Below are 25,997 nucleotides of genomic sequence, written 5' to 3'. Positions count from 1 at the left end.
TTGTGTGCATTACTTGCTTACTTCTTATTTGTGTTTGATTTTATTTCTATTATAAGTTGATACACTTCACTCTTTACCTTGGCATATTGCTTAAGTAGTTCAATCTTTAAAATTTTAAAAAGATCCAATTCACCCCTCCTCTTGGGCTCCATATCTGGGCAACAAGTGATATCAGAGCCCGATACTCTAGTTCTTGCTTGATTTAACTATCAAGAGCTAAAGATCCATGACAGCCTAATTTGGCACATCCCTATCCGAGGGGCAACCCACAAACCGACCTTCACTTTTCAATGGGTCAAACTAGACCTATTAAAAAGCTCGGATAAGAATTTTCATTCAAGCACTTGACTATGACATATAGAGTATCATAGTAAATGGACCACACACACCCATCAAATTGATTGATGACATGTCTATTCTTAAGTCGGAAGGTGAATGGGATGATTTTGATAAGAAAATAGCTCAGCTCAATGCTAAAGCTATGAATATTTTATATTATACTTTGGATGCTAATGAATTTAATCATATTTTCACATGCATGTCTACTAAAAAAATTTGGGATAGGCTAGAAGTCACACATGAAGGCACAAACCAAGTAAAAGAATCTAAAATCAATATGCTCATGCACAACTATGAACTGTTTAAAATAAAACCTGAAGAATCAATAACTCAAATGTTCACTCGATTCACTGACATCATAAATGGCTTAAAAAGTCTTGACAAATACTACTCTAACAGTGATCTTGTGAGAAAAGTGCTCAGGTCATTACCAAGATCATGGGAAGCAAAAGTCACTGCAATCCAAGAGGTCAAGGACTTGAATGTTCTACCATTGGAGGAACTGCTTGGATCCCTCATGACCCATGAACTGACCATGAAGTAGCATACTGAGGAGAAAATCAGAAGAAAGTGGATCATAGCCCTCAAGTCAACAGCTCAAGAAGAAGATGACTCAAAAAAATCAGACAATAGTGAAGAAGATGAGGACTTAGCTCTGATCACTAAAAAATTCAGACAGTTCATGAGAAAGAAAAGACAAGAGACCAAGAGAAGGCCACTAGCTAAGAAGAAGCCAAGTAAAGAGAAAGAAAAAGAGCAGCCCATAATTTGCTATGAGTGTAAGAAGCCTGGCCACTTCAAATCAGAATACCCTCAGCTTAAGAAAGGCCAAAAGAAGTTCAAGAAGAAGAAGGCCATGATGGCTACGTGGAGTGATAGTGACAACTCCACCATTGATAAAGAAACCCAAGAAGAAGTCAACCTGTGCCTTATGGCACATGAAAATGAGGTATCATCTGAAACTCAACCTGAATTTACTTATGATGAATTATTAAAAGCTTTTCATGAACTCTTAAATGACCTAAAAGAATTAGAAATTAAAAATAAAAATCTAAATCAAGAAACCATGAATTAAAAAAAAAATTGATAAAAAAAATAAAGAATTAGATTTAAAGAATCAATCACTAATAAAAGAAAAAGATAAACTCTCTAGTCAAAATGAAACTCTTATAAAAGAAAATCAAAAACTAAAAGAAGCGATATCAAAGTTAAAATCTATAGTTGATAAATTTACTTTAAGTTCAAATAAACTTTAAATAATTATTGACAGTCAAAAGGCTGTATATGGTAAAGCAGGACTTGGCTACAACACTCTAAGAAAATAAAAGTCCTTCAAAAATATTTTTGTCAATAAATCCATAAGAAATTTGTCAAATGTTACTTGTTTTAGATGTGGTATGGTAGGACATAAAGCATATACATATTCATCAAACAAATTTAATGGTAGAAAGGTTAAGAAAATATGGGTTCCAAAAAGAATCATTGTGACTAACCCCAAAGGACCCAAATTAGCTTAAGTACTTAAGATTAAAATATCTCATGTATGCAGGTGTGTCTTGCATTCCAAGCAACAAAAAGAAAGTGACATCTTGATAGTGGATGCTCAAGACATATGATAGGTGATGAATCACAATTCATCACATTGAAAGCCAAGAATGGAGGGATGGTCACCTTTAGAGACTGGCAAAGGAAAAATCATCGATATCGGTAATATTGGTATTACTCCCTCCACTTGCATTGAAAATATTTTACTTGTAGATGGTCTTAAACATAACCTGTTAAGTATTAGTCGATTATATAATAAAGGTTATAAAGTAGTTTTTGAATCATCTATGTGCATTATAACTAGTCCCACTGATGCTAGCATTAGATTCATTGGACATAGACATGACAATGTTTACATGATTGATTTGGATAATCTCTCTTTACAAAGCATGCAATGTCTTATGGCCATGAATGCTAAAATTAATGAGACTAGTTGGCTTTGGCACCATAGACTTGCACATATTAGTATGCACACACTTTTTAAAATCATTAAAAAGGATTTGGTTTTTGGTTTGCCAAAAATTAGTTTTAATAAAGACAAAATATGTAATGCATGTCAATTAGATAAACAAACAAGAGTTTTCTTTTAATCTAAAAATATTATTTCAACTTCTAAATCTGTAGAACTCTTGCATATAGATTTATTTAGTCCTACAAGGATAACTAGTCTAGGAGAAAAAGATATGATTTTATAATCATTGATAATTTTTTACATTTTACTTGAATTTTATTTTTAGCTTTTAAGCATGAAGTATTTTCTGTATTCTCTAAGTTTTGCAGAAAAGTTTTAAATAAAAAAAATTTATTAATTATTTCTATTCAAAGTGATTATGAAACTGAATTTGAAAATAAAGACTTTAAAAAATTTTATAATGAAAAAAGTATATATCATAATTTTTTAGTATCTAGAACATCACAACAAAATGGAGTAATTGAAAGAAAAAATAAAATACTAAAAGAAATAGCACGTACCATGCTATATGAAAGTAAGCTCCCAAAGTACTTTTGGGTAGAAGCAATTAACACAGCATATTACATTTTAAACCATGCCTTAATAAGACTAATTTTAAAGAAAATACCTTATGAATTATGGAAGGGTAGAAAACCTAATATAAGTTATTTTCATATTTTTGGTTGCCGATGTTTTGTTTTGAATAATGGCAAAAATAGCTTAGGTAAATTTGATGCTAAATCTGATGAAGCTATCTTTCTTGTTTACTCCACTTCTAGTAAAGCTTTTAAAGTATTTAATAAAAGATCACTAGTAGTGGAAGAGTCAATTCATGTTGTTTTTGATGAAACTAATGACCTTCCATCAAAGAAAAGAGAGGGTGCTGATGATGCAGGTATCATAGAAGATGGAATGAAGAAGCTCACCCTAAATGATTGGGATCAACAAAACAAGGATCAGATGGATGAAAAATATGAGCATGAAAACATCAATGATCAGAACATTCAAGAGCAATCTCAAGACACAGGTAATCTTTTAAGAGAATAAAAGTATATCCACAATCACCTTAAAAAATTAATAATTGATGATCTGACACAAGGTGTAAGAACTAGATCTTCACTTAGAGATGTTTACAATTATATAGCTTTTATTTCTCACTTAAAATCTAAAACAATAGATGAAGCTGAAAAAGATAATAACTGGATAATTGCCATGTAAGAAGAATTAAATTAATTTGAAAGAAATAATGTATGGACACTAGTTGCAAGACCTAAAAATCATCGAATAATAAGAACCAAATGGATATATAGAAACAAATTAGATGAAGATGGAAATGTTATAAGAAATAAAGAAAGATTAGTTGCTTAAGGATATAATCAATAAGAAGGAATTAATTTTGATAAAATTTTTGCTCCTATTGCTAGACTAGAAGCTATAAGAATGCTACTTGCTTTTGCTTGCTTTATGAATTTTAATTTGTTCAAATAGATGTTAAGAGTACTTTTCTAAATGGTTATATTGCTAAAAAAGTTTATGTTGACAACCTCCTGATTTTGAAAATTATAAATTTTTAGATCATGTATTTAAATTAAACAAAATATTATATGGATTAAAACAAGTTTCTAGAGCTTGGTATGAAAGATTAAGTAAGTTTTTATTAGAAAATAATTTTTCAAGAGGAAAAGTTGACACTACTCTTTTTATAAGAAGAAAAGATAAAGAAATTCTAGTCATACAAATATATATTGATGACATTATATTTGGGTCTACTAATAAAAATTTGTATTAAAAATTTGCCAAGCTTATGCAGGGGGAGTTCGAGATGAGCATGATGGGAGAACTCACATTCTTTCTCGAACTTCAGATCAAACAAATGAAGGAAAGGATCTCCATCACCCAAAGTAAGTACACAAGAGAGCTATTAAAAAAATTTAGAATGGAGAGTTCAAAAATTGTACGTACCCCTATGATCCCTTCCTATAAATTAGAAAAGGATGAATATGGTAAAAGTGTTGATATAAAACTTTATAGAGATATGATAGGATCTTTATTATATCTGACTGCAAGTAGACCTGATATAATGTTCAGTATATGTATGTATGCTAGATATCAATCAAATCCTAAAGAATCACATTTAAATATTGTTAAAAAAAATTAGATACTTAAAAGGAATACAAAATTTAGGTTTTTGGTTTTCAAAATAATCATCTATGGACTTAATAGGTTTTTCAGATCCTGACTTTGCTGGATGTAAACTTGATAGAAAAAATACTAACAGAACTTGTCAATTTTTAGAAGTAAACTTAATCTTTTGGTTTAGCAAGAAGCAAAATTCAGTAGCTTTGTCTATGACCGAGATCGAATATATTACAGCTGGAAGTTACTATGCTCAAATCTTGTGGATTAAGCAACAGCTCATGGATTTTGGCATTGAACTTAAAAATATTCTCATAAAATATGATAATACTAGTACCATCAATTTAATCAAAAATTTAATTCAACACTTTAGATCAAATATATTAAAATTAGATATCATTTTATAAAAGAATATATTCAAAATAATGATATAATGCTTGCATACAGAAATATCAAAAATCAATTAGCTGATATTTTTCACTAAAGCCCTTAATGAAAATAAATTTTGTGAAATTAGGAGAGAATTGGACATCTTAGATCCTTCTATTTGAATTTCTATCACAATTTTGCTCTTAAAATTCTTTTCAAAATTCTTAATTTTATTATCCTAATTTTGGGAGCCATCTATCATTTTTTGAAGATTTTTTAAGTCATTTAGAAATTCTTCAATACTATTCAGATACCTTCTTAGATTTTTACCCATTGAAATTTTCTGTCAAAAATCACATCAAAATTTACATAGACCCTCTATGACCTTCTCAACTCGATGTGACCATTTTTTGATTTTGTTTTCTTGATTTTTTCTCTATTTAAATTATTTTTTCCATCATTTGAAAGAGCCCTGAATGGGGCATCCCATGGGACATCCCATTCATGCGGGTAGGTCACTTATAAGTGAGCCCACCCGATTATTTTCCAATAGAACAGGGAGTTGGGACGTCTCAAATCCCAAATCTTCTCCTCTCCCTCTCATCCCAATCAAGAATTCACATCTTTGCTCTCCCAAAAACCTCAAAAACCCTCCAAATCAAAACTCATTCTTCTCAAATCCATCTTTCTCATGCGTCATTTTCAGTTTTCTCTAAATCTTCAAGTCCTAGCCATCAAATCTGTGGGAAATCACTCAAAAATCATTTTCTCCTCTTTGATTTCAGTTCCATCCAACCCTTCTCCACTCTTTAGACTACTTTTCATCATCTTTTTGTATCATGGCCCCCAAGATGAGGATGCCACAAAGGAGAAAGTCTGTGAGATTCTTGAAGGCTGAGGAGAGAAGGAAGAAGATTGCTCAAGAGTCGCCCCATGCTTCACCTCCTGTGACACTAAGTAAGATCCCCTTGTCTGCTAGAAAAGTTGCATTGGGTAAGAATGTAGATTTCAAGTTTTGAAGGCAAGATGGATTTTCTATTGGGGAGAAGATGATTAGGCAAGGTTGGAAATTCTTTTTGAGCTTGTCCGAACCAGTTTACATAGATTTGGTGAAGAAATTTTATTCCAACCTATTTTTCTCTGAGGGAGTCTTAAAATCTACTGTTAAGGGTGTTCTGATTGTTTTAAATACTCCAAAACTAGATAGATTGCTTCAAATGCCCTATGAAGGTAGTTGTTTGGATGAACTGCTTAAGAAAGAAGTTGGACTTAGGACCATACTTGGAAGGGATGATGTGGAAGATTTTTTAAAAATTGAAGCTAAAGATCTGAGTGTGGAGATGAGACTACTCCACCATATGGTTTCCAGAATTTTTTTTCCTAGAGGGGGAAGATATGATCTGATGACGGAGAGAGACATATGTCTCATGCACCATGTTGTTTTAGAGTCTCTCCCGAACCTTTCATTTTTGATGATTGATGCTATAAGGGAAGCCTTGAACAGGTTCAAAGCTCCATTTCCCTATGGTATGGCCCTCACAGTTATCTTTAGAGAGGATGGAGTCAGTTTAGATGGAGAGGCTGTTTGTAGGCTGTCATACACTGACACCTACAACAACCACTCTCTTAGGAGGATGGAATTTGTGAGAGTAGATGGCTGGTGGGCCAAGAGTCGTGCTACAGAAGAGGATAGTGATGAGGATGAGGAGCATGCTGAGGGGGAGGTTCCTTCTCCTGTGCCTAGGCCGAGCCTAGCAGATCACGATATTTCGAAGCCTGAGGTAAGACCCTCAGTTAGAGTCCCCCCATCTAGTCATACCATGCCTACTTTCAGTTTGGGGGATGTCGACATTGGACAGCTTGCTGAAAGGGTAGCAGATATCTTATCAGTCCAGCAGCAGTAGTTTTAGGATAAGGTTATACAGTAGCTCCACCAGTTTCAGCTGTATCAGGAGCAGATCCTTCAGCAGCTACAGCAGCAGCAGACACAACAGCCACAGCAGCCATAGTAGTATCAGCCAGCTTCTTCCACTGCCTTTTCTACTCCATCATTGGATTCATCTATTATCCCACATATTTCTTCGTTGATGGAGCTATTATCGGACTTGAGTATCAGATTGCAGTGTGTGGAGAGCTCACTTTGGAGATTCAGTGGCAAGATCTTTGACTTGGAGAGAGAGATTAGACAGGTAGTGGATTTCCTCTCTTCTGGCATGGGTACATCGACCTCATCTACTCCTTAGGTGGATGACTTGGCTCGAGAGATAGAGAGACTTCACTTCAGCTTCATTCTTCTCTTGAGCTGATACGAGCAGATATCTGGGATTCCAGAGATTTTGTTTCTTCAGATCTGGATGGGCTCCAAGTCTCTGTGAGGGAGGTCTTGTCCCAGCTTGATCTATTAGGACTCAGCTTCTATCTAGGCCCTCTGCATCTAGTGAGCCAGCTTTTGTTCAGTCCATTGCTTTTTGTCCTCCTGCATCCTCTTCTCAGACCAAACCCTTCAATCGCAGACGAGGCTGATCATGTCTTCACCTATCTGGATCTTATGCTCGATGTCCTATCTCCCTGACTTTATTTTGTATTAGATTACTTAGTTATATTTTATAGATTGGATGTATGAGAGCTTTATACTCTTTATGACTCTTGTAACCTCTATTTTGGTATATATGAATGAGGTTGTTTCTTTTCTACTCATGTCTCTTTGGATGAATGTTTATTATCATATCCCTTTGGTTGTATGAATATTTATTATTATGTCTCTTTGGATGAATGAATGCTTAGTATCATTTCTTGTTGGATGGATGAATGTGGTATCATGCTCTATTTTCTTGATACTTGACTTAACACCATGAACATCCTACTCTTCTAGTTTATTCTTTTTGATGATGTTAAAAAGGAAGAAAATTAATGGAATATAAAAAAATATATATGATAATGATAAAGGAGGAGAAATAAAGGTAAATGAAAAAATAATATATTTGAGGGAGAAATAATGATAAAGTGTAAAATTGGTGTAGTTCTTAAAATTTTTTGAAAATTTTGTGCTCTTTTTAAGCTTTTTAACAAATTTTACTCTGATACAGTATTTTATAGTAAATGGTAAAAGCTCTGATACTATTTCACTTATTTTTTTAAAAAAAATAGCTCTGATACTGATTCATAATTTTTTTTAAAAAAAAAACTTTGATATATCTATTTTTACATTTATTTTGATACTATTTAAAAAATTATTCTGATTAACCTATTTATGTTAAATGCTCTACTAATCTTACTTTTACACTAATATCAAATTGACTCGATATATTTATTTTTGATTCTTACTCTAATTGTCTCACTCTTACTTTAACATCAAGATAAGAAAAAGAAAAGAGATATACCTTCTCATATCTATTGCTCTGATACTAGAATCAAAGAATTATTTTTATATACACTATTTATATAAGAAAGGGGGAGATTTATTTTCAAATAATCAAAATAATCTAATCCATATAAGAAAGAAGAGGATTTTGATTGAATAAGGACAATCTTTAGAAATTCTCTAATTCATTCATAAATTATTTGAGCTAAATGAGTTAATTCATTAAAGTTTGCATATCATGACCCTCTATGATTGAACTCTTGGCATAGTTCTTCTAGTGCTTCATAAATTCAAATTATTTGAGCTTTAAAGATATTTTTTATGAACACTCAAATATTTTGTCATCATCAAAAAGAGAGAGATTGTTGCTCCAAAAATTAATTTTGATGATCACAAACTATTTGAAGAGACTACTAATAAGTTTTTTATATTTGAAGATTATTTTTATGATGTTTCAAGCAGTCCAAGAGATTGAGTTTGAAAAGTTTTATCAAATATACCAAAAGTTAAAGTTTCAGCAAGTTGGTGAAGTTTTGAAGGCTTTTTGAGAGTGTCCAAACTGATTTGAATTCATTTGAGAGTATTTGGATGAGTTCTGATAAGTTTCAAATCTTAAATGCATGAAAAACTAGGTTAGAACATAATGGGATGACCCATCTGGGTCATCTCCTTCTATTAGGTAGCCAGCATGGAGCGTTTTGGGTCATGGCACACTGTGGGACGACCCACCTGGGATGCCCCATATAATTGGGATGCCCCATGGGATGCCCTCCTGAAACCCTGAGATTAAAACAGAAAGTAGAACTTTCTGTCTGACCAATTGGGATGCCCCAATGCCAGTGGGATGCCTCATTTCTGCGAGCACGCATAATGGCTAGTTTTCAGCTCATTTTTTATGCATTTAATGTGTATTAAATGTACTCTAACGGCTTAAAATCAACTCTAAGATATTCTCAAGGATAAATGGCAACTATAAATGCTCTATTCAAGTAGAAAATCATAAGATTTTTGCAAGCTCAAAGATTAAATTCGAGAAAAGCCATTTTCAGCCCTAAGAGAGAGATTGAAGCATTTAAGCATCTCATCGATCACTCTCTAATAGTAATCAAGTGTGAAATTCATTGAGAGTGTACAGCAAAGGCTTTCACCCCTTAAGTATTGTATTTCTATTGCTTTTATTATGTGTATTTAAAAGGTTTGTGTGCTGAAATTTGTATACTCTATTTTTCTCAAATAATTTTTTGGGTGTTTGAGTTTTGGAAGGCTCTGAAACTCGTTTGGGTTGATCTGAACCCTAAATCAGAGTATTGAGGGTTGGCTTGTATCCGAAAAATAAGTACTCTTGCTTGAAAGGAAAGGATCGGAGGTATCCGACGTGGTGTAGTCCATTGTTATCTATTTAATGGATTGAATTTTCAAGTAGAGACTTGGGGAGTGGATGTAGGTACAAGATTGGCATCGAATCACTATAAATTCTTTGTGTTTGTTGTGTTTGCCTCTCTTTTTTTGTTCTTTGTGCACATTACTTACTTACTTCTTATTTATATTTGATTTTGTTTCTATTACAAGTTAATACACTTCACTCTTCACCTTGACACATTGCTTAAGTAGTTTAATCTTTAAAATTTCAAAAAGATCCAATTCACCCCCCTCCTCTTGGGCTCTATATCTGGGCAATAGATGTCCTAGAGATATCTGATGAGGTATCTACTTTTTCTCAATAGTGAATTTTAGATTCTGCATGCACCTATCATGTATGTTGCAGAGAGGAGCAGTTTGACTCCATGAAGAATAGTGAAGGCGTTGTTTATCTGTCGGATGGATTGAGCTGTACGATTAGAAGCATTGGGACAGTCAGCTGGAGGACACATGATGGTGCAGTCAGGAGATTGGAGGAGGTCCTATATATATCCGATTTCAGACGGAATCTTATCTCACTGAGTAAACTGGATTTGAGGGGCTATAGGATGGTAGCTAATGGAGGAATCCTAAAGGTGTTGCGCGGTGATAGGATTATTCTAGAGGGAAAGAAAAGGATGAGAGGATATTACTACCTAGCGGGGAGCTCAATGCGAGGTGGAGCTTCAGGAGCCAGGAGGAGCCCAGAGCGAGGTGGAGCTCCAGGTGGAGGTGGATCGGAAACTAGACAGGAGACTCGAGAAGATGAGAGGCGACATCGCAGGGTGAGATTTCTATTGCCACAGGATGATACCCCGAGCAGGTCTTTGGTCAGAGTGGACACAACCCATAATAGAGATGGGATCGAGCGGCCTGACTCGACTCTCATGTTTGCCCATCCATGAGACAGTAGGCATGCCCCAGGGCGTGGGGGTGAGATGGATCATAGGTTTTCAGAGACAGATGGAGACCAAATATTGAGTCGAAATAGAGATTGTTAAGAAATATATCTTAATATTTGATCTACGTTGATCCTACAGTGAGGTCTAGGATGAAAAATGAAGTCCAACGAGTCCAAGAACCACCCAAACGGAGTCCAGACGGAGAAGATATGCATGAAAGAAGGGCGACACGGTGCATGAGGCGGTGGCGGCCAGCGGTGGCACCGTCAGACCCAGCAGAGATGCATGCGTGCAGCCCAGCACACAGGCAGGCCCAGTATGGGCACACGTGCGGGTTGGCCCAGCACGCACGGGCGCCTAGGCCCAGTGTCTGTCGCGGTCCACCATGGACCGTGGGGCACTGGTCGGTCCATGGGACCGGTGTGGACCGAACAAGCGGTCCACGTGTAGTTTAGGGTGTTTTTTATGTGATCCGATGGTCTAGATTGCAGTCGATCATGATCGAATGATTGAGAATAATTTTAGGCTTGATTAGGTGATTAGTGGCCCTGATGTGCGCGATCGGATGGCTCTGGTGGAAGCCAGTCATGATCGGACGGCCACGGATGATTCTAAGCTTGATTGGGACTCTGATTCTTAATGTAACAGTATTTTGGAGATTCTGGAGTCTATATAAGTCTGATTAACGAGCCGTCAGTTGCATTGGAGAGCTGGTAACATCTTAAAAGTGCAAAAAGATTTTAATAGAGATTTTAGAGAGTGTTTATGAAAGTTTTAAAATTTTTTATTGAGAGACTCTTGTACAAGGATTGAGTGATGAGTTTCTCTTGTATTGATTTTATTTTATTCTCTCATAGTGAAGCTTGCACGCCCCATAGAGGTAGGCTTGAGGCCGATCCACATATTTATATTATATTTTTTATTTTATTTCTTCCTTCTTCCCGCTGCACCATATGGTACTGGATCCTAGCGCAACATTTCAATAACAGCCTCTAGTCTTATCTAGACTAAGGTTTCATACATTTGCCTTATCCACTTTTTTTTTTCAATTTCTTAGTTTTTAGACATGAAAAACCAGTGATGACTCCAAACCTACCATGGTCCATGCTTGTGGCCCTCTCTCTAGAGATGAATATGTTGCTCCTTGGATTGATTTTGATGATTACAAAGCATTTGAAGGAGTACTAATGATTTTCACTTGAAAAAGACTTATTGCTCTTCAGGGATAAAATTATAATTTTGCCAAAATCCTGTTTTGATGGTATCAAATGATAGAACAAAAGATTTGTGATTCAATGGTGAAAATTTTATTGATTTTGGACTTGTATTTTGAAAGATATGCATGATTGAAAATCATGAGTCGACCCATGAGTCGACTCATGGCACATGAGTTGACTGGCATGCCAAATTTCCTGACTGGCATAGACTTGGCAATGCCTGTGAGTCGACCCATGAGTCGACCCCCAAGGTATGAGTCGACTCATGAGTCGACCTCTGCGGGTCTTTTTGCCAGTTTTACAGAACCATGGATCCCGTTCCCTTCTGTGTCATTTTTCCACAGAGGTCACCCATGAGTCGACCCCCAGGCATGAGTCGACTCATGAGTCAACCCCTGTGATGGGATTTTTCCGCAACGACTAGTTTTTAACCCATTTTAATTACTTTTAATGCTCATTTAATGCAGTCTAACGGCTCTTTTTCCAGTCTAGAATGATTTTCTCTATTTCTTAAAGCTATAAAAGGAACAAAAAGGTGGGAATCAAGTGAGGATTCAAGAAGAGAGATTTTGAAAAAGAATTTTTCAAGCCAACTTTTCTGCCCTAAGCAAGAGCTCATTCAAAGCCTTGAAGAAGCCTTAATCCAAGCTCACCAACTCCTCAAGTGCACATTCAAGTCTCCAACCACCTTGAGAAAGTCAAAAAGGGTCTTCTTCTTTTGAGTAAAGTGTATTTAAAGTTATATTCGCTCATTGAAGGAGCTTTCTTTATACTTATTTGTGTTAAAAATTGTTATACTCAGTTTGAGTGATTGTTTTTGTTTTGGAGGGGTTCCAAAACAAGGGAAGGTTGATCCGAACCTAGAATCGGAGTGTATTAGGTTGGCTTGTACTCGAGAAACAAGTGATCTAGCTTGGGATAGCTAGAGTCGGAGTTTTTGATGTTTGTATTTGGGTTGAATACAAGATTAATGGATTGAAATTCTCAAGTAGGAGCTTGGAGAGTGGACGTAGGTGCAAGGTTGGCACCGAACCACTATAAATCCTTTTGTTTGGTGTGTGTCTAATTGCACTTCTTTATCTCTTTATTATTCTTTTGCATCCTTGCTCTTGCTATTAGTCTTGAATTGATTCTTCTCACTCTATCTATTAAGCATTGTCAAACTTTTATCACAAGTCATAAGTTAAGCTTAAAATTTTTAGAAACCCAATTCACCCCCCCTCTTGGGTTGCATAGCTGGGCAACAAGTGGTATCAGAGTCCGGTGCTCTAGCCCTTCTTTGATCTAAACAATCAAAGTGCCAAAGATCTATGGCAACCTACGTCGGCACTTCTCTAGTCGAGGGGCAATCCACCAACCGACCTCCACTTTTCAATGGGTCTAATTACACCTATTGGAAAGCTCGGATAAAAATATTCATTCAAGTACTCGACTATGATATATGGAGTATCATAGTGAACGGCCCTCACACACCCACTAAAATTATAGATGGTGAGGAATCAACCAAACCCGAGAAAGAATGGGATGAGGTTGATAAGAAGATGGCTCAATTAAATGCTAAAGCAATGAATGTTCTTTATTGTACTCTTGATGCAAACAAATTTAATCATATTTCTACTTGCTCATCTGCTAAAAAAATATGGGATAGGTTAGAAGTAACCCATGAGGAAACCAATCAAGTAAAGGAGTCTAAAATCAACATGCTTGTGCATAAATATGAATTGTTTAAAATGGAGCATGATGAGTCCATAACTGGAATGTTTACTCGCTTTACTGATATTATTAATGGTTTAAAGAGTCTTGGTAAGTCCTATACTAATAGTGAGCTTGTAAGAAAGATTCTCAGGTCCTTACCAAGAACTTGGGAAGCCAAAGTGACTGCCATCCAAGAAGCTAAGGACTTGAACATTCTACCCTTGGAAGAGCTTCTTGGATCATTGATGACTCATGAGCTTAGCATGAAGCAACATCAAGAGGAAGAAGTCAAAAAGAAAAGAACCATTGCCCTCAAATCCACAGCTCCACCAGATGAAGAAACTGATGACACTGAAGATGAAGAATAGGATGAAGAGATGGCACTTATTACTCGAAGATTCAAGAAATTTTTGAGAAAGAGGAAACAGGGGATGAGGAAGAGGCCATTCACAAAAGAGGAACAGAGCAAAGAAAAAGAGAAAGACCAACCCCTTATCTGCTACGAATGCAAGAAGCCGGGACACTTCAAATCCGAATGCCCATAACTGAAGAAAGATCTCAAGAAGTACAAGAAGAAGGCCATGATGGCCACTTGGAGTGCGAGTGATGACTCAAGCTCCGACGAGGAAAACTCAACCGAACAAGCCAACCTGTGCCTTATGGCACACGAAAATGAGGTAATTTCTGAAACTCCTAGTGACTTTACATTTGAAGAATTACATGAAGCTTTCTATGATTTAGTTGATGAATTAAAGAAACTAGGGATGAAGAACAAAGATCTAAAGTTGAAAAATCAATCTTTATTGAAACAAACTGAAAATATTTTAATTGAAAAATCCACCCTGATTCAAGAAAATCAAAGCTTAAAGAATGAAATTGCCAAGCTAAAACCAATAGTAGAAAAGTTTACCTTGAGTTCAAATAAACTCAATATGATTCTTGATAATCAAAAAGCCATGTATGATAAGGCTGGACTTGGCTATAATCCCTTGAAGAAATAAAAATATCTGAAAAATATTTATGTAAACTCTTTATGTAACAAGACTTCTAATATTACATGCTTCAAATGTGGTAGAGTAGGACATAAATCATACACTTGCTTCTCTAACAAATCTGCAAACTCAACTATAAAGAAAATATGGGTTCCAAAAGGAACCATTATGACTAACCAAAAAGGACCCAAGAAAGCTTGGGTACCTAAAACAAAAATTTGACTCTTGCTTGCAGGTGTGTCTAGCATCCCAAGGAGAAAATAAGAAATGGTATCTTGACAGTGGATGCTCGAGACACATGACTGGTGATGAATCATAATTCATCACGCTTGATGCTAAGGATGGAGGGATGGTCACCTTTGGAGACAATGGCAAAGGAAAGATCATCGGTATAGGTAACATTGGTATCACTCCCTCCAAATACATTGAAAATATTTTGTTAGTAGATGGTTTAAAGCACAATTTACTAAGCATTAGTTAATTTTGTGATAAAGGATATAAAGTTATTTTTGAATCGTCTGTGTGCATTGTAACTAGTCCTATTAATGATGGCATTAAATTTATTGGACATAGACATGGTAATGTTTATATGGTAGATTTAAATGATTTAGTCAAAATAAACATGCAATGCCTAGTATCCTTAAATGCTAAAATTAATGAGACAATTAGCTTTGGCATCGCAGACTTGCACACATTAGCATACATTCTCTTTCAAAATTAATTAAGAAAGAATTAGTTCTTGGTTTGCCAAAACTGAATTTTGAAAAGGATAGAATTTGTGATGCATGCCAACTAGGTAAACAAACAAGAGTTTCATTTAAATCCAAAAATATTGTTTCAACTTCTAGACCCTTAGAGCTTTTGCATATGGACTTATTTGGACCTACTAGAACCACTAGTCTAGGAGGAAAATGATATGGTTTTGTAATTATAAATGATTACTCTCGTTTTACTTGGGTTTTTTTTTTAGCACACAAAGATGAAACTTTTCATGTTTTCACTAAATTTTACCGAAAAGTCACTAATGAGAAAGAATTTTCAATTCAAAGTATTCGAAGCGATCATGGAACTGAATTTGAAAATCAAGACTTTGAAAACTTTTGTGATGAAAAGGGAATTGGCCATAACTTCTCTGCTCCTAGGACACCCCAACAAAATGGAGTAGTTGAAAGAAAAAATAGAACCTTAGAAGAAATGGCCCGTACCATGCTTTGTGAAAGCAACCTTCCAAGATATTTTTGGGCGGAAGCAATTAACACAGCATGTTACATTTTAAATCGTGCTTTGATTAGACAAATTTTAAAGAAAACCCCTTATGAGCTTTGGAAAGAAAGAAAACCTAATATTGCATATTTTCATATTTTTGGTTGCCGATGTTTTGTGTTAAATAATGGTAAAGAAAGACTTGAAAAATTTGATGCAAAATCGGATGAAGCAATCTTTCTTGGTTACTCCTCCACTAGTAAAGCTTTTAGGATTTTTAACAAAAGAACTTTAGTAGTAGAGGAGTCCATACATGTTGTCTTTGATGAATCTAACGATCTTCCTTCAAGGAAGAATGAAGGTGTTGATGATGCAGATCCTCTCATAGAAGGAATGAAGGAGATCACTCTGAAAGATTCAACAATTCAAGAGGAGGAGGAACATGAAGACAAACAGGATAAGGGAGGTGAAGAACATCATGAACAACCTCAAGGTACAAATGACCTACCCAAAGAATGGAGGTATGTTCACAATCACCCTAAGGAGCTAATAATTGGTGATCCTATGCATGGGGTAAAAACTTGTTCATCACTTAGAGATGTATTTAATCATTGTGCTTTTGTATCTCATCTTGAACCAAAAACTATTGAAGAAGCTGAAAATGATTATAATTGGATTAATGCAATGCAAGAGGAACTTAATCAATTTGAAAGAAATAATGTTTGGACTTTAGTGTCAAGACCTAAAAACTATTCAATAATTGGCACAAAATGGGTCTTTAGGAACAAATTAGATGAACATGAAAATGTTATAAGAAATAAAGCAAGACTGGTTGCTAAAGGTTATAATCAAGAAGAAGGAATTGATTTTGATGAGACCTTTGCACCTGTTGCTAGATTAGAGGCCATTAGACTTTTACTTGCATATGCTTGCTTTATGAAATTTAAATTATTTCAAATGGATGTCAAAAGTGTATTTTTGAATGGATATATTGCTGAAGAAGTCTATGTAGAGCAACCTCCAGGTTTTGAAAATCATGCTTTTCCTAATCATGTTTTTAAATTAAATAAAGCTTTATATGGATTAAAACAAGCACCTAGGGCTTGGTATGATAGGCTAAGCAAATTTTTGCTAAATAATGATTTTTCAAGAGGTAATGTAGACACAACCTTCTTTATTAAGAAAAATCAAAATGATATGTTAGTTATACAAATTTATGTTGATGACATAATTTTTGGGTCTACTAATGAATCTCTTTGTCAAGACTTTGCTAAGCTCATGCAGGGGGAGTTCAAGATGAGCATGATGGGAGAACTCACTTTCTTCCTCGGACTCCAAATCAAACAAACAAGAGAAGGAATCTCCATCACCCAAAGCAAGTACACCAAGGAATTACTCAAAAGATTTGGAATGGAGAACTCCAAAGCAATTGGCACACCCATGAGCCCTTCGTGTAAGCTTGACAAGGATGAAGAAGGTAAATGCGTAGACTTAAAATACTATAGAGGTATGATTGGCTCTCTATTATATTTAACTGCAAGTAGGCCTGATATAATATTTAGTGTTTGTTTGTGTGCTAGATTTCAATCTAATCCCAAAGAATCTCACTTGAATGCTGTTAAAAGAATCCTTAAATATTTGAATGGTACTCAAACTCTAGGGTTATGATACTCTAAGGACTCACTAATTGATTTATTAGGATATTCAGATGCTGATTTTGCTGGATGTAGATTAGACAGAAAAAGCACTAGTGGAACTTGCCAATTTCTTGGAGTTAACCTAATTTTCTGGTTTAACAAGAAACAAAATTCGGTAGCACTGTCTACGGCTGAGGCCGAATACATTGCAGCCGGAAGTTGTTGTGCTCAAATCTTGTAGATTAAGCAACAACTCGAAGATTTTGGTATCAAACTTAATGAAACACCCATAAGATGTGACAACACTAGTGCCATAAATCTAACTAAAAATCCAATTCAACATTCAAGGTCTAAACATATTGAAATAAGACACCATTTTATAAGAGAACATGTTCAAAATAAAGATATAATTCTTGAATATGTTTGCACTGAAAATTAATTAGCTGATATCTTTACAAAGGCCCTTAGTGAGGATAGATTCTGTGAAATTAAGAGAAATCTAGGAATTCTTGATCCTTTTACCTAAATTTTTTCAAAATTCCAAGAAATCGATGTCAAAATTTCTTTGAGCTCAATTTTCATCATCTCTCTTGGACCTAAAAGCTCAAGATTATCATTCTCACAACTTGTCATTGAGCAAAATTTCTTATCCCAAAATTTTGAATTTTTTCAAAATTTTTTCATATTTTTTCTGAAATTGCGTGAATCATGAGTCGACCCCCTAGGGTCGACCCAATGGCAAACTTGAAATTCCTTGCCAACTTCCCACGGGTTCTTTTCTTTTTAAACTTAAAGCCCATTCATGAGCCGACCCCTTCCTCTTCTTCTTCGTCTTCCTCCCTCCAAGACTCGTCATCCTCATCTTTGTTCTCTCCAAAACCAAGGATTTAGCCCAAGATCATTCTCCCTTCTCCTCTCCACCTCAAATCACCCCCTGGGAAAGGAGCTTCTCGCATCCTTCTCCCTTGATTGAAGCGTTTGGAGTGTGCCCTAGCTTCCACCGTTCTTCTCCAAATTGTCTTTCCTCTCCGCCAAAATTCCTTTCCACTCACTAGTAACCCTCCTTCTCCTCACCCATTTGATCTTCCGAGTCTCTCTGCCGGCTCTTGTGGTGAAGAATGGCCCCAAAGATGAAACTCCCTTGAAGAAGGAAATCAGTCCAAGCACTGGAAGAAGGCGTCCGCAGAAAAAGGCAAGCTTCTCAGACTTCTTCTGCACCCATTCCAGCTTCAGCGTCTGCACAAGGTCCCTCTCAGTCTTCTTTTAGCCCTAGCAAAATCCCTCTCTCTGACAGAAAGGTAGAAACCGGCAAGAATGTGGATTTTAGATTCTTTGAAAAAGAAGGTTTCTCTTTTGGTTCAAAGATAAAAAACCAGGGTTGGGGTTTTTACTATTCTCTCAAGGAAGCTACATATGTAGACTTGGTTAGAGAATTTTATCTAAATCTGCACTATGACAATGGAACAGTAACTTCTACTGTTAAAGGAATTGATATATGCTTAGATCCTATTATTTTGGGAGAGATTCTACATTTGCCCTGTGAGGGATATTCTTACATGGAACTCCCAGTGAAGGAAGAGGGGATCAATGTAATTTTAGGAGGAACCTACTCGAAAAGTCTGAATAAATTAGAAGCCAAAATCTTGTCAATTGAAATGAGAATCCTACATCAATTAGTGACAAAGCTTTTCTTCCCAAGGAGTGGTAGGCATGACCTCCTTTCTAGCCGAGATATTTGTATAATGTTTCATGTGATCACTCAAACCCCCTTAAACCTCCCTGCTTTAATGATTGAGGCCATGAGAGAGACACTGAACAGATCCAAGGTACATCTGCCTTTTGGTATGGCACTCACACTGATTTTCAGGAGGTTTGGAGTCAGTTTTGAGGGGGAGGCATCTGCTAAGCTTTCTCACGCAGACACCATCAACCAACACACTCTACACCGTATGGGATTCACTAGGATTGATGGTGGTTGGATCAAGGATACAGAAGAGAGAGTTGAGGAGAGAGCTGAGGACAGAGTTGAGGACAGAGCTGAGGAAGAAGGTCCCTCATCACCTCTTCATGACTTCAGGGCAGCATCTCCAGATATCCAGTTTGTTTCAGATCCAGAGGCTGGCCCTTCAGAGTTCACCAGGAGGTACACACCAGTTCAGCAGTCAGATAGCAGAGGACCTCCTTCAGAGTTCAGATTGGCCGATGATCAGATCGAGCAGATTTCTCAGTGTGTGGCTTCCTTGCTTTCTCATCAGTGGAGCACTTCTGCATTTGCACCGGGATCCACATCATTAGATTCTTCTGATCAGACCTTGATCTCCCATATCTCCACTGTATTTCAGTTGATCTCAGATCAGTCTGTTCGGATTCAGCAGCTTGAGGATTGCATTTTGAGACTGACTGGGAGAGTTCTTGACTTACAGGGGCAAGTCTTAGCTTTGGCCCATCCTCAGCCACAGGAGTACACTATTGAGGTCACAGACCTTACTGCGGAGGCTGGCAGGCTCAGAGGTGTATTGGAGGGTGGTTATGAGTTCTTGAGTAGAGAGATCAGAGGCTCTAGTGAGCGTGCTTCTATACAGTTCACTGCACTGCTTCAGTCTGTTTCGAGAGCTCTGAACGTTCTTGATTCCATCAGGCTCTCTCTTATAGTCCAGTCTTTGGCCTCTCAACGTCTCAGCCTTCAGGATCATCTCACCCACCTACTCGTGCCAGCACCTCCACTCGTGGCAGAGGCAGACGGGGCAGAGGACGAGCTCTTGGTCGTGATCCATCATCTCCTCACCCCATCTTTGATACATCTGATTCAGATCCATAGAGTCATGTGTTCTACTAGATCCTTGTTGTTAGTCATGTCTGTTGTTCTTTTAGGATCTATCTTTTGGGCCATGTAATGATATTAACTAGTTGACTTTTATGAAATATGTATTGGAACAGCTATGGTATCAATTATCTTTTAATTATATATCTACTCTTTGAAATGGTATCAATCATCTCTTGATTATATATCTTCTCTTTGGTAATTCATATCTATGGTACTCTATGGCATATTTTGTTTAATGATTGCTGTATTCAGGGGGAGTAAACATTAATGATTAGCACAAGAAGTTTGAAGAAACACTAAAGAGAAAATGTATTCAAAAAAGGAGGGGGAGTTAACAATATTTGATGATGTCAAAAAGGGAGAGAAATTAATGAAAAATATCGAAAGCAAGATTATTAAATGACTTAAAAATACAATGAGTGAATTACTAAGCAAAAGTATCAAAAGTATCAAAGGAAGATAAATACAAAACTTAACAATAAAATGAGTGAATTGGGAGAAATTAACAAGACTGCTAACAAAATGAATGAATTTCTAAGCAAAGCAAATGAGTAATCTTTAAAATTACTTCTTAGACATGCTCTGATATACCTTAAAAATAGACATGCTCTGATACACTTCAAAATCTGACATGATCAGATATGCTTTAATAAGTAATTTTCAGGCATGCATTGATACACTTAATTGTTAAACCTGCTCTGATACTAAAACTAAATAATCAAATGAGAATGAGTGAATTTTCAAGAAATTTGAAAAACAAGCAAATGAGCAAATGAGATATTTTCAAACACACAATTTTCAAATCCTAATGTAATTTCTGCTTTGGTCTGATAACAAAAATAAATTTTTTACTCTGATACCAAAATCACATAATCAAATGAGCAAAATTTTAAAACATTAAGCAATGGGCAAATTACTTTTGCAAATGGGCACTTGTATCACATATCAAAAGAATCAATCTTCTTTTCAAGCAAATGCAATTATAAGTTGGTAATAAATCTTCTATTTATCTTCAAACTACCTATAATGCATTTCATTCCTTTGAAATTCATGATTCACATAGATGCTTTTGTTCAAGTGTTTTGTCATCATCAAAAAGGGGGAGATTGTTGCTCCTTGGATCGATTTTGATGATTACAAAGCATTTGAAGGAGTACTAATGATTTTCAGTTGAAAAAGACTTATTGCTCTTCAGGGACAAAATTATAATTTTGCCAAAACTCTGTTTTGATGGTATCAAATGATAGAACAAAAGATTTGTGATCCAATGGTGAAAATTTTATTGATTTTGGACTTGTATTTTGAAAGATATGCATGATTGAAAATCATGAGTCGACCCATGAGTCGACTCATGGCACATGAGTTGACTGGCACGCCAAATTTTCTGGCTGGCACAGACTTGGCAATGCCTGTGAGTCGACCCATGAGTCGACCCCCAAGGCATGAGTCGACTTATGAGTCGACCTCTGCGGGTCTTTTTGCCAGTTTTACAGAACCATGGATCCCGTTCCCTTCTGTGTCATTTTTCCACAGAGGTCGACCCATGAGTCGACCCCCAGGCATGAGTCAACTCATGAGTCGACCCCTGTGACGGAATTTTTCCGCAACGGCTAGTTTTTAATCCATTTTAATTACTTTTAATGCTCATTTAATGCAGTCTAACGGCTTTTTTCCAATCTAGAATGATTTCCTCTATTTCTTAAAGCTATAAAAGGAACAAAAAGGTGGGAATCAAGTGAGGATTCAAGAAGAGAGATTTTAAAAAAGAGTTTTTCAAGCCAACTTTTCTGCCCTAAGCAAGAGCTCATTCAAAGCCTTGAAGAACCTTAATCCAAGCTCACCAACTCCTCAAGTGCACATTCAAATCTCCAACCACCTTGAGGAAGTCAAAAAGGGACTTCTTCTTTTGAGTAAAGTATATTTAAAGTTATATTCGCTCATTGAAGGAGCTTTCTTTGTACTTATTTGTGCTAAAAATTATTATACTCAGTTTGAGTGATTGTTTTTATTTTGGAGGGGTTCCAAAATAAGGGAAGGTTGATCCGAACCTAGAATCGGAGTGTATTGGGTTGGCTTGTACCCGAGAAACAAGTGGTCTAGCTTGGGATAGCTAGAGTCAGAGTTTTTGACGTTTGTATTCAGGTTGAATACAAGATTAGTGGATTGAAATTCTCAAGTAGGAGCTTGAGGAGTGGACGTAGGTGCAAGGTTGGCACCGAACCACTATAAATCCTTTTGTTTGGTGTGTGTCTAATTGCTCTTCTTTATCTCTTTATTATTCTTTTGCATCCTTGCTTTTGCTATTAGTCTTGAATTGATTCTTCTCACTCTATCTATTAAGCCTTGTCAAACTTTTATCACAAGTCATAAGTTAAGCTTAAAATTTTTAGAAACCCAATTCACCCCCTCTCTTGGGTTGCATAGCTGGGCAACAGAATAGATAAGTGGTATGCTCATTTTGCAAGGAGTTTGAAGGTGTGCTTTGAATTTGCATGATGCCCTACTTTAAGAAGTGCCCAGAGGGCAAAGGAAAAAATTCTCATGTTAATCCATGAAGGAGATAGTATGGAATATTAGGGGATTCAACCAAAAATAGAGATGAGGAAATAAGGTCCCATAGAGTGAATATCATTTTCAAAAAAGGTTAAATGGTCCAAAAAATCTATCAATAAACATCACAATCAACCTACTATAACAAAATAGAAAATCGAAGATATGGTCAATTGATCAAAGGAAAGAGAACTTGGAATGTTGACTCAGGCATTCTAAGAATTTCTTACTTTTCTTTGTTTACACACTTGTATCTTAATTGTTGGTGCTCTCGCTTGCTCTTAGAGTTTATATATTATATTGTGGATTATATGTTCTAAATATGTTTCGAGATTTTTGAATGGAGCATCTATGGAAATTGATGAGGTAAACATGATCACAATTATGTCAGTTAATTTAGACTCTTTAGCAAGTAATATTTGTTGGATGGAATCCTAAATGGGAAACTCAAATTTTCTTAAAGTTTCCTCTAGGTCTTTTCCTTTTGACAACCCATGTTGAGATCGTTTAGTCCCATATTGAAAGTAGAATGATCTTTAAAGCCATATATGATGGAGGTTTGTCTAAGCCACTTAGGGCGCTGGTGTGGTTGAAGGAAAATCTTTCACATTTTAACTTTTGTTCTACTGTTTAAATATTTATGCTACTATTAATATTTTAATTACCATTTAAATGTGCTTTTAATTTTTTTAATTATCATTTTCATAACTTTTGAATATTGTGCCAAAAAAAAGCTTAAATGATCAGATTCAAATGGCTATAAAAAAAGGCCATCTTAAGATCTAATCCTACATGCTCCGAAAAATAAATATTTTCTTCGGAGTTCTCTCTCTATTTTCTTATTTTCTAGTTGACTTCTTCTTCTCTTCTACTTATGTTTGTTTTACTGGATGTTGAAAGGATCTCTTTTAACCTCTTCTATGGTTGTGCTCATAGGTGGAGGATCCCGATCATATATTAGGATGGTTTTTCTAGATTTTTCTGCATGAAAGATGGAAATATGCCCTAGAATTATGCTATGCATGCTTCTAGGTTTGTCAGATTTTTTTTTATTTTTTTTATGATCTTTAATAAGCATCTATAACTTATCTACAATAAGAGAAATAAAAAATTTTGTTAGTTTTCTTAAATTGCATCTGAAATTTTATAAGCTTTGTTTTAAAAATATTAAGTAATTCATTTACCGAATTCAATGCAAGTCAGGTTACAATTTAATAGGGTATTGCTTGCATACACATTAATTACATAGCCTACTCATAAGCTACAAAAATTATTGGGCCTTTATCATTGAATTGCAGGTGAGAGATAAATACAAACATATATGAAACTTTAATTTAAATTTTGACTATAGTCAACTATGAGTTATATATAATATTTAGGAAAATTATAGTATCACTCCCTTCTAATTTGAGTAATTCTAACCCCTCTTCTTTAAAGTTGTTAGTTGGGTCTTTGAATTACCAAATTGACCTAATATGGTCTTCCATAGAGATGGCAATGGGGTAGATATGGGTTGGGTAGACTATTATCAGTACTCATCCCATAATTAGAAACCACATACTCATACCTATTTGGTACTTATGTTGAGACAGGGTGTGTTAGGTAGAGTTAGATGAGGTAGGTTGTGGCAGGGTAGGTTGAATAAAGCTATAAAAATTTGTTTGTTTGCATACAAATCAAATATATAAAAAATAATACAAAATTAAATCCTCAAACTTCATGTAGCACTAAGTAAAATAAGAGTTGAAGACATAGATCATAACCAATCAAATTTTCAACAATAATAAAAATATAACTCATAGAAATATTATTCTTTAGGAAGTCACATTGTCTTTAGACTAAGAAAATAATCAATCAAAAAAAAGAACAACTAAGCACATAACTTGTAGCCTTTGAATTCATTAATATTCCTCACAATCAATCACAAAAGTTTCTTCTCCATTATTATTATAATTATCAAGGATAGTTTGAATGGTGCTACCTTGGGGTGGTGTCGATGAACCTAAAAAAATACAAACAAAAATGAACTCCTTGAGTCAACAATTTATAGAATATAATACACAACTATAATAAATGAATAAATTTTAGAAAAAGTATTTACTTGCCTTTAATTCAGTCCAAAACTAATTTTGTGCATATATTAATACCTCCAATGTTTTAGAATAATGTTTACTACAATATGGTCTCAACGGTCTATCTCTTATGCTAAAAACAAATTAACTCTAAAATAACTATTGATACAAGAACAGCTAGAATATCCCTTGCAACCCTTGCAATCAACCACAAACTAAGATACTTGAATCCATGATTTTTTCATCAAGCTAGAAAAAAAATCAAAATCTCTAGTTCTTTGTAGCACACCCCTCAAGAAAGTCCTTTTCCATAGATTGAGCAGCCTCTATCATAGAAGATAAAGTGCCAAAAAAGCAAGGATCAAGTGCTGTTCTTTTGTACTTATTGAGTAATTCATAGCAAATATTCTTAATTCTTAGAATTTTATTCAAAGCTTTATTGCCATAGATTTGAGTGAACATCCACTCCAAACAATTTCATCTTGAATTTTAAATCCAAGATAATTGTCACTATCATAACACCATGGATTACAATCCAATAACTATCAAATTTCTCTAACATACATAATGCCATATTTGTAATCAACTCATTGGAGATTTGAGCCATCCACAATGCTATTTTCATCTCACATCTAGATCAAGTATTAAATATGAGATAAATAGTGCTATAAAATATCTAGGTTACATAAAAAAGTAACTTTAACTTCTCACAAATATCTTTTGTTACCTTCCACTCTTTTTCACTTGGCATGCAAGTATAAGATGAACCACTTTATTTCAAGCAAAAAAAAATATCTGTATAAACGAATGCACTAGAAAGCATCAAACATATAGAGTTTCACTAAGTCTTCCAATTAATAACAACTCTTTGGTGCATGAAATGCACAACTACCTTGTTGCTTCTTCAAATTCGTGCCTTCTCTTTTTAGATTTAATCCAAATACAACACTATCATGTATTTTCTCAAAAAAGAAAAATCTGAATAACTATCGAACCTTTTTAAATAATCAAATTTAAAATATGTATAGCATAATGCACATGCATAGGTGAACTACGCAATATAGTTGAACTACTTTGAAGTTTTTCCAAAAGGATTCTAACTATGGCATCATTTGTTTTTTCAAGAGAACTTCCTATCAATATTCATTCTAACAAGCAATCAAGAAAAAAAAAGTAGAAAGAACTTCTTTTATTTGTGAAGGAACATAAATAAATATAAAAGAAGAAATCAAAAAATTTTAATAATATAGCTTAACAACAAAAATATTTAGAAAGAAACAAAATCATGAATACTTTTAATTTGTCA

Source organism: Elaeis guineensis, chromosome 9 (genome assembly GCF_000442705.2).
Source record: "Elaeis guineensis isolate ETL-2024a chromosome 9, EG11, whole genome shotgun sequence".
NCBI lineage: Eukaryota > Viridiplantae > Streptophyta > Magnoliopsida > Arecales > Arecaceae > Elaeis > Elaeis guineensis.
Note: the sequence above shows the minus strand (reverse complement) of the source record.